Source organism: Triticum dicoccoides, chromosome 5A (assembly GCF_002162155.2).
Source record: "Triticum dicoccoides isolate Atlit2015 ecotype Zavitan chromosome 5A, WEW_v2.0, whole genome shotgun sequence".
NCBI classification, from domain to species: Eukaryota; Viridiplantae; Streptophyta; class Magnoliopsida; order Poales; family Poaceae; genus Triticum; species Triticum dicoccoides.
The window spans coordinates 248,108,391-248,118,658 of NC_041388.1; the positions used below are offsets into that span (position 1 = coordinate 248,108,391).

A 10,268-nucleotide genomic window follows, 5' to 3' on the forward strand; every position below is an offset into this window, starting at 1 on the left:
GTAACAGTCATAACCTAGGGTGACACAGAACTAGCTCCAGTTCATCAATGTAATGTAGGCATCTATTCCGAATATAGTCATACATGCTTATGGAAAAGAACTTGCATGACATCTTTTGTCCTACCCTCCCGTGGCAGTGGGGTCCTAATGGAAACTAAGGGATATTAAGGCCTCCTTTTAATAGAGTACCGGAACAAAGCATTAACACATAGTGAATACATGAACTCCTCAAACTACAGTCATCACCGGTAAGTATCCAGATTATTGTCACTTCGGGGTTAACGAATCATAACACATAATAGGTGACTATAGACTTGCAAGATAGGATCAAGAACTCTCATATATTGATGAAAACATAATAGGTTCAGATCTGAAATCATGGCACTCGAGCCCTAGTGACAAGCATTAAGCATAGCAAAGTCATAGCAGCATCAATCTCAGAACATAGTGGATACTAGGGATCAAACCCTAACAAAACTAACTCGATTACATGATAAATCCCATCCAACCCATCACCGTCCAGCAAGCCTATGATGGAATTACTCACGCACGATGGTGAGCATCATGAAATTGGTGATGGAGGATGGTTGATGATGACGATGGCGATGAATTCCCCTCTCCGGAGCCCTGAACGGAGTCCAGATCAGCCCTCCCGACAGAGTTTAGGGCTTGGCGGCGGCTCCGTATCGTAAAACGTGATGAATCCTTCTCCCTGGTTTTTTCTCCCCGAAAGTGAATATATGGAGTCCAGGTTGAGGTCGGTGGAGCGTCAGGGGGCCCATGAGGAAGGGGGCGCACCCAGGTGGGTTAGGGCGCGCCCCCCACCCTCGTGCACAGGTGGTGGCCCCCCTGACGTGGATCTTTCTTCCAGTATTTATTATATACTAGTTGACCCGTTGCGCCAAATGGCGCAGAGACCCGTTGAAGACATGTTGTCGATGAAAATAGTTTCATGCTGCAAGAACCGTTGCGCCAAATGGCGCAGAGATCCGCTAAAGCCATGTCGTCGATGAAAATAGTTTCATTTTGCAAGGACATGTTCGATATTGGTAGTAGAAAACCGATGTGTTAAATCATGTTATATTGAAAACATTTCATGTGCACGATGAAAAGAAATTCATGGTTTAATTGGTTTAGTTTTGGCAAGTACATGTGGCAGTAAATTTAATCTCCTTTAGTCAAGAAAAATGGTGGCTTGTTGGTTATAATGAGATGTATATATATACACATTTTAATTTGGTAGCATAGAGTCCCATTTAAAAGAAAATATATGTTTTACTTTGTTTAGTTGTGGGCAAGCACATATGGTAACAAATCTAATCGCTTTTAGCGGAAAAAGTGGCTTGTTATCTACAATGAGATGTATATACACATTATAATTTGGTAGCACAAAGTCCCATTCAAAATCATGGCCCGTTGAAAATATTTCCATTTTTCAGCAACTCTGTGCTTTAGAAACTACACCCATCAATAGTTTAGATCTTAGTCACATTGGAAACCATATGGCATTAGTTATGCTGTTTACAGAGACATAAACGTTGCAGGCGGCAAGTAATAGAATCATCATCAGCTCTCACAATGTGGGTATGTCTCGGTTCTGCACCTACTCTAAACAAAAGGATCATAATAAATTGAGGCTAACCTATGTGCCTATGGTAAACAAAAGGAATGAATTGTAACCCTTTTTATATGAAAATTTAAGAAAGACTTCTCTTTCAAAATATATACATGAGCATGCAGTTATCTGAAAAGGTTAAGATGAAAAACAAGCATAGATATAGTTATACTAAAAAAATAACCCCCTTGGTAGGCAATCCTTAGAGCATAGAATTCAATAGTAGACTCGGTTTTCTAATAAAAAAGTGCTTAGAAACCATTTAAGTTGTCTAGTATTTGTTTTGTGTCTGCAGAGTTTTACTTTAGTGTAGGTTGGTCATTGTTTGTTGGATTTCAAGTTAGCATTTCTTATAGGCACAAACACCTACTCCCTCTGTAACTAAATATAAGATGTTTTTGCAGTTCATATTATATTTAGTTATAGTAACAATAGAGAATTCTTGTGTCATGACTCACAAACTTTTTTCAGAAGGTAGAATAAAAGGCAAAGCACATTATTGCAAGTAAGAAAATAGACCTGTTGTGCCAAATGGCTCAAGTTACTCATTTCAACAAGGAGTTATTTGCATATAAAGGCCTACTTTGTCCTCCCATGATTTATATAGTACAATCTCACAGCGGGAGTGTAAATACATACTATGGTTGAACTATAATTTCATAACATAAAAATCAGCGAGTGGGCTAGTAGTGGATAACATTGACTCTATACAGCAAGCAATTTTTGTGCACTACCACTATCCAGACGCCCAACTGGTCAGTTCTGGTGGTTCTTGTTCCACATGTAGTTCCCTTCTGCCATCTTCATGAGCATAGATCTTTTTCTTGTACTATGTTTTTGCAACAAATATACAAACCATGGAAGAAACATAACATCAGCTTGAAGACCATATGTAACATAACACCAGCTTCTCTGAACTCCTCCATGCATCTAGTCTCCCATGTGTAAAGCAGTCACTTGGAAACATTCTGGATGATTAAGCATGGAGCTTTAGAAACATAACCTGAAGAAGTATGTCAGCCATACATAGGTGAATTTACCAAATGTAGAGAATAAACATAATCATGCACATCTGTAACTTGTATATACACCGAAGAAAAGAACTCTATTATTTGACTGAAATTATCCATTCTAATAAACCACCGGCGTACTGCACTTTCAGATGTGATATAACATAATGAAGCATGTCAGCCATACATTGGTAAAGTTAACAAATGAAGAAAATTATCTGAATCATACACATCTCTAACATATATACACACTGAGAAAAGACACGGTTCAGCTATGGGGCAGAAATTTATTTCTGATAACACCATTGGTCTAATGCACTTTCAGTTATGTGATATAATAATAATTTGGAATTTAGGAAGAGCATATACCTTTTCCATGAGTGTTAAAAATACTGAATAGGCAGCTTGTTTGCTTCGAGCAACCCTGTTTTCAGCTATGTAAGTCTGAATTTCTAGCCATTAATTCAACCCTAGAGATGTAACATGGCCCCAATACAGAAATCACTAACATCTGTCATGATAGCTTTGTAAGTCTACACAATTGCTCAGCTGAAAATTCTACATGGCATAACACATGCACCTTTTTCATACAATGTACATAAATTCAGTACAACGAAACAGATTTACTCTTTGAATGTAGTAGCTCTAACCAAGACATCGTAACTCATGGCCTGAAAGAAAATAGAACCTGGATAAGATCAAATCAACTGATAAGAGACTCATCTCCTTGTTTTTTTGGCTGTCACCTGACTTACCTTGAAAAATGGAGCTCACCCACTTGATAGAAATTGTTTACCATATTATTTGTTAGCTCTCTCAGCTTACTGAAGCCTGAAATAAAATAATACTGAAAAAAATACAAAACATAGGCATACCCAATCTCATCATCGGAAAGGAAATTCATCTCAATATTATTCTTTATCTCAGAAAAAATATGACTAAAATGGCAACTGCAAAGAGGAGAAACAATTATTAGGAGCTCTTAGCTTAAAACTTATATGTGAAGTATATTAATCAGTATAACACAAAATATCGATAAACGTACACTATATTAGAACCTTTAACTTGCATAGCCATGTAAAACGTAATATTACTACAGTTAGCTTAGTTAAAGTACTCAGTGGTGTCACACATGGCGAAGTGAAGATCATGTTTGGTAACTTCAGTATTCAGATACTAAAATGTTCAGATATGGTTCAAATTACGTGGACTATTTTTATTTTTATTTTTATTTTGCAGCTCAGATCGCGATTAAAAGAACTCAAGCTAGGTCATAACATGGCTCCATAGAGTAAATCATCACATACATGAGAGTGATCTAACATGTTCAGATATGGTTCAAACTTTGTGGGCTAATTTTGGTGTGTATAGCTCAGATCACAAAATAAAAGAAGTCAAGTTGGGTTGCAAAATGGCTCGAAATGAGTAAATAATCACATACAGGAGAGTGATCTTGAATCTTGTGTTTCGTCTTCTGTACTTGACCCAGCTGAGGACAAAATATAACATGTCAGTATGATCACAAAGACATTTCAGTTAAGAACGCATCACTCAAACAAAACGTGTGCAGCAAGGCTATCAAATACCCGAAACATCAGAGTAGAGAAGGCAAGGCACCCTTGCGTATTCACAAACAAAAATGGCTAGCAAGCTGTAACAGAGGGCCTGCTTCCCTTAGAACACCCCAAAAAATATATCCATCCATTTTGGCTGCTTGGGTCAAATTAGGAACCAATGTATACCTTTTTTAAACTAAAAACTAACAAAATTCTTCGCACATGAACAACTAATTTTGAAAATACATGTTGTGCAAACATAATCAATTAAACAGGAAGGTATAGGTCCTTCACAGTAATGCTAACCTAAAGAACATGCTCTCCTGAGTGATATCTATTTAAAACAATAAAAAATATGGAAACAGAGCACATTGCATAAGCTTGCCGAGCTGCAGAGTTAGATGGAATTAGAGAGGGAGAGAGAGAGAGGAGTGAAAAGGGATTGGGTGGAACTCACCTTCACGTGTTGACATTAGCCAAGCTCGCCGTGGTCGACTCTCCACACCTATGAGCATTAACACCGAATTATTCACAATAATATCCTTCATTGATTGCCTTCTATTATTCAATGAGACATGGCGATAATACAAAGTAGAAACTGAAAACATGTAGGCTATGGGCAACCGTTTTTCAAGCTGAAGGTACAGAAAAAATATGGAGCGCACAACATGGACCAAGTGGCGTGATGTGTTTTGATCTTCGAACATAGTCACAGTGAGAAATAAGAAAAGAAATCATAACATAAAGCACAAGATACTTCAGAAATGTAAAAGAACCAAGTCCACTGTGTCGAGATTTATTTGCATACCGAGACCCTTATTTTATACACATGAGCCTAGATAACATTCAGTATAAGAGCAAGCTCATAGAAAAAACACTTGCAGGCAAAGAAACGAATATTGCAGGGAAACATTTAAAAGTCCATCGGCCAATTAGAGCTCCAGAACAATCACCAAGGCTATAACTCATCACATAAGATGATTCCTGAAATAATTCATCACATAAGATGATTACTTTTATCAAGATTGATTCCCTGCTTCTGTGAACAAAAGAGAACTAACATCCAGGTTATAATGGGTATGGATATTATTATTTTGAGCTTCTAGAAAGTACATTTTGCACCAATTTGAATAAAAAATATAGGGGCCACAAGTTTGTTCCTTGGGAGATTATCGAGATTCACCGTGTAGCTAAGATAATTACTTCATCACTGAATTATGGACAACAACCATGCCAGGACGTACAAAAACACATTTCTGACAACACATCTCTTCAAACATAGAACTTTATATAGCAATCCACACCATTACATCAACAAAAGTATCGAGTAGTCATGGTGTTAAATCAAGATTTATAATAGTAAAATACAATAACTTTCCTTTATCGGTAAGTTCAAAGAAACATGGTTATGTAGAAATATTGAGAACATCAGGATGAAAAGCAGAGGCAGAAACAAAAACCTTGGCCAGTGAAATAAGCGCCTTCTCCTTAAGTTCATCTACAGGAACCATATTCAGAGTTGCTTCCTGTCGCACCGGATCCTCATACTACATACAAAATGAGCGTCAGAGGACAAGGATCAGAAATAAGCACAATCTTAGGGAATGATTTGCAATTGAAAATATCCAATTACATCACATACCTTCAGAACCTGGCACATGTATAACTCTTTCTCTGAACACCTCTCCTCCATGACTTTGTATGTCGTGCTGTTGCAGTAGAACCTGGCGCATTGTATGCTGTACAGTCGGAAGTTTGTAAGTAAATTAACACACAATTAAATGAGTGATAGGGCAGGACCAGATAGAACATTCAATCCTTAAAGTTATACTCAATAAACTGGAAGAGAAACACATCATGTTACATGTGTGTAGCCAAGTATAGTTGAAAGCAAACTTGATATAACTCTGTATAAAGTTGAACATACAACTTCACATATTCAATAAACTGGAAGAGAAATGCATCATGTTGCAGGTGTAGCCATGTACAGTTGAAAGCGAACTTGATATAATTCTGTAAAGTTGAAAGTATACAACTTCATTCAAGGTAAAGCAAGCCAAATCAGAGGGGAAATGAGGGCAACGACATGCACGTGGAGCAAGACAGCACACAATCTCGTGTTGTTGCTCTTTGAAATAGAGAACAATTTATTATCAACTAAAACCAGTCCAGTAGATGAACAATAAGATAGAGCAGCTCAGATGCATCAATAATTTACCTACATTTATGAATCGATTTTTATGAAACAAACCATGGTTTATTTGCAGACCAATGCAACATAGAAAGAATGAAATAAAGCTGAATCAAGCTTACATTCGGAAAAGTGGGCATTAACTTGAGGGTTCGAAAGGAAAGACAAAACAAACACACCACGCTTTCATTTGCTACAGACATTAAAGGGCAGCCCAAAATAATTTAATGGTCTCAATGTTTCAAATAAAAGACTCACCTGTATCAATGCTCCAGGTAGATCATTTGTCCAATGAAGCCCAAGATAACTCATTATTAAATCCTGAAAGCTTCAGAAACCAAGAGCCACATCAATAGAGGAGTAGACAATGCAAGATTGCAATTTATCTTGTCTCTTATACTTTTTTAAATTTGACAATTAGCAGCTCAAGCGTACAATCTATTGACCCACTACAGCATAAGAAAGCATACGACAAATTGACAGTTTATCTCTTGGTGTATATAAAGTGGTGGGGCCAAATACATTAGCTTTGAAGGGAGCTGGAGAAAGTATGTGGATCCAGTGCAGTTTACTCTTCTCTACTTGTTCCAGTCACATCTTTTCCATCCCTCTCTCTCTCTCAAACACACATACTGTACTCCTCTAAGCAGTCCTACTTAGCATTTTTACAAACAGCTAGTGCTCGCATCTGCAACCTCAAAGACAAAACGAGAGAGAGAGAGAGAAAGTGTGCGGGAGAAAGAGAGAGTGAGATGGTTGGGACTCACATGCGCACCTGGAGGTCGTGAAGACTCCTGAAGGATGGCGCTAGGGTCTGCCGCGGCCCGGACGCCAAGGACGGCGTCGACCTGAGCCAACTACATGGCTGGCAGCCGCTCCTCTCTGGTTGAGGCCCTCCTCCCACAGCTTCTCGGGCGAGGTATCTCCTCCTCACGCGGCTTCGCGACCTGGGCTCCTCCTCACGCGGCTTCCTCACGACCTGGGCCGATGAGCACCTCAAGCAGAAAGGGATGGAGGATGAATTGGGGAGACAGAGTCGGAGGACGAAGGAGCCATTGCGGCGGCGGCTGACGAGGGAGGTCGGATGGAGCAAGGGCAGCGACCGCGGGATCGTAGGAAAAGGGGCTAGTGTTCGTGGCGGCTGAGGGAGAGAGATCAAGGAGGGAGGAAGGGTTCCGGCATGCGGGCGATTGGATTGGGCCGAGGGGGGTTTCGAGGGCAGCGTTACCCACGCCCCCGCAAATGACGCGACGCGCACGCGGCGTGCGGGGAGAGGGCGCACCCGCACCTCGAAACGGCTCACCCAGCCAACAGGCACAGAACACGAGCCCACCGCTAATTGGTCATGTAGACTTACCACGCGGTCAAAACCACCAGCGAGCATCTAACGGCCCAAACGAAGTCAAAGATCAAATTGACCATGATCCAACGGCCAACGAAGCAGGAAATCGAGGGAGCTCTCTGAGAGCGAGTTGGCTAGCCTCTGTATAGTTTTAAATTCCAAAATAATTTTCCGTGGATTTTCGGGTCATTTCGAGAACTTTTATTTCTGCACAAAAATAATACCATGACAATTCTGCTGAAAATAGCGTCAGTCCGGGTTAGTTCTATTCAAATCATGCAAGTTAGAGTCCAAACAAGGGCAAAAGTGTTTGGAAAAGTAGATACGACGGAGACGTATCAAATCCCCCAAGCTTAAACCTTTCCTTGTGCTCAAGCAATTCAATTGATAGACTGAAAGTGATAAAGAAAATTTTTTACAAACTTTGTTTGCTCTTGTTGTTGTAAATATGTAAAGCCAGCATTCAAGTTTTCAGCAAAGATTATAAACTAATCATATTCACAATAACATTTAGGTCTCATGTTTACTCATATCAATGGTATAATCAACTAGCGAGCAAAAATAATAAATCTCGGATGACAACACTTCCTTAAAACAATCATGATATGATATAACAAGATGGTATCTCGCTAACCCTTTCTGAGACCGCAAAACATAAATGCAGAGCACTTTTAAAGATCAAGGACTGACTAGACATTGTAATTCATGGTAAAAGAGATCTAGTCAAGTCATACTCAATGTAAACTAACAGTAATGGATGCAAATGACAGCGGTGCTCTCCAACTGGTGCTTTTTAATAAGAGGATGATGACTCAACATAAAAGTAAATAGATAGGCCCTTCGCACAAGGAATCAGGAATTTGTAGAGGTGGCAGAGCTCGGTTTTTGAAACAGATATGAATAATATTTTGAGCGGTATACTTTATTGTCAACATGACAACCAAGAGATGGAGATATCTTCCATGCTACACACATTATAGGCGGTTCTCAGACATAATGGTAAAGTTTATACTTCCCCTCCACCAACAAGCATCAATCAATGGCTTGCTTGAAACAACGAGTACCTCCAACTAACAAGAGTCCCGGGGGAGTTTTGTTTGTAGTTATTTTGACTTAATTTGCATAAAGCATGGGACTGGGCATCCCGGTGACCAGCCATTTTCTCGTGAGTGAGAAGCGGAGTTCACTCCTCTTGAGAATAACCCGTCTAACATGGAAGATACGGTCAATCCTAGTTGATACATGAGCTGTTCGAGCATACAAAATAGAATGTTTATTTGAAGGTTTAGAGTTTGGCACATACAAATTTACTTGGAACGGCAGGTAGATACCGTATATAGGTAGGTATGGTGAACTCATATGGAACAACTTTGGGGTTTGTGGAATTGGATGTATAAGTCGTATTCCCGCTTAGTACAAGTGAAGGCTAGCAAAAGACTGGGAAACGACCAGCTAGAGAGCGACAACAGTCATGAACATGCATTAAAATTAATCAACACCGAATGCAAGCATGAGTAGAATATAATGCACCATGAACATAAATATCGTAGAGGCTATGTTAATTTTGTTTCAACTACATGCGTGAACATGTGCCAAGTCAAGCCACTCGAATCGTTCAAAAGAGGATACCACCCTATCATACCATATCGCAACCATTTTAATAGCATGTTGGCACGCAAGGTAAACCATTATAAGCTTCTAGCTAATTAAGCATGTCATAAGCAACTATAATCTCTAATTGTCATTGCAAACATGTTTATTCATAATAGGCTAAATCAGGAATGATGAATTAATCATATTTACAAAAACAAGAGAGGTCGAGTTCATACCAGCTTTTCTCATCTCAATAAGTTCATCATATAATCATCATTATTGCCTTTCACTTGCACGACCGAATAGTGTGGATAATTATAATAGTGCACATGCATTGGACTAAGCTGGAATCTGCAAGCATTCAATTCAAGAGAGAAGACAAGGTAATATGGGCTCTTTGTTAGATCAACAATAATGCATATAAGAGCCACTTTAACATTTTAATTATGGTCTTCTCCTATCGACCTCCAAAGAACAAGAAAAGAAATAAAACTATTTACACGGGAAAACTCCCAACAAGCAAAAGAAGAACGAGAAATTTTTTTGGGTTTTCTTTTTAATTACTACTACAAGCATGGAAAGTAAACTAATCAAAAGCTACAACTGATTTTTTGTTTTCCTCAAGGTTTATTAAACACACAAGCATAAAAAAGGAAAATAAACTAGCATGGATGATACAATGAAAAAGTATGAGCACCGACAACTAGCAATGAGCGTGTGAACATGAATGTAATGTCGGTGAGGAATACGTACTCCCCCAAGTTTAGGCTCTTTGCCTAAGTTGGTCTATGGCCACGACTGGCCTGGCGGATATTCAAAGTAATAGTTGGGGTCCTACTAAGATGCAGCAGCTATTGCCTCGTGAGCTACCACTTGGAGACGGGTCGTCTCCGTCCTCCTCTTATACTCGTCCGCCTCCTCCTTGGTTATAACATATCTCCCTTTTGCCTGAAAGTCGAAG

The 10,268-nt window shown here is 39.3% G+C and overlaps 1 long non-coding RNA gene across 8 annotated transcripts; it reads right to left on the reverse strand.

Annotated features, from left to right (window-relative positions):
- Positions 1-2,129: 2,129 nt before the first annotated feature.
- On the reverse strand, positions 2,130-7,613 carry LOC119300825. Of its 8 annotated transcripts, none has more exons than XR_005146774.1 (7): positions 7,140-7,613; positions 6,631-6,700; positions 5,824-5,920; positions 5,642-5,728; positions 4,639-4,686; positions 4,067-4,114; positions 2,130-3,456 (listed from the first exon to the last, which is right to left on the reverse strand). It is a non-coding gene; the product is annotated as an uncharacterized LOC119300825 (long non-coding RNA). The 8 variants fall into 8 exon arrangements; XR_005146773.1 differs by having other exon boundaries at positions 2,130-3,575; XR_005146771.1 differs by having other exon boundaries at positions 2,130-3,296; positions 3,381-4,114.
- Between the last annotated feature and the right edge of the window lie 2,655 nt (positions 7,614-10,268).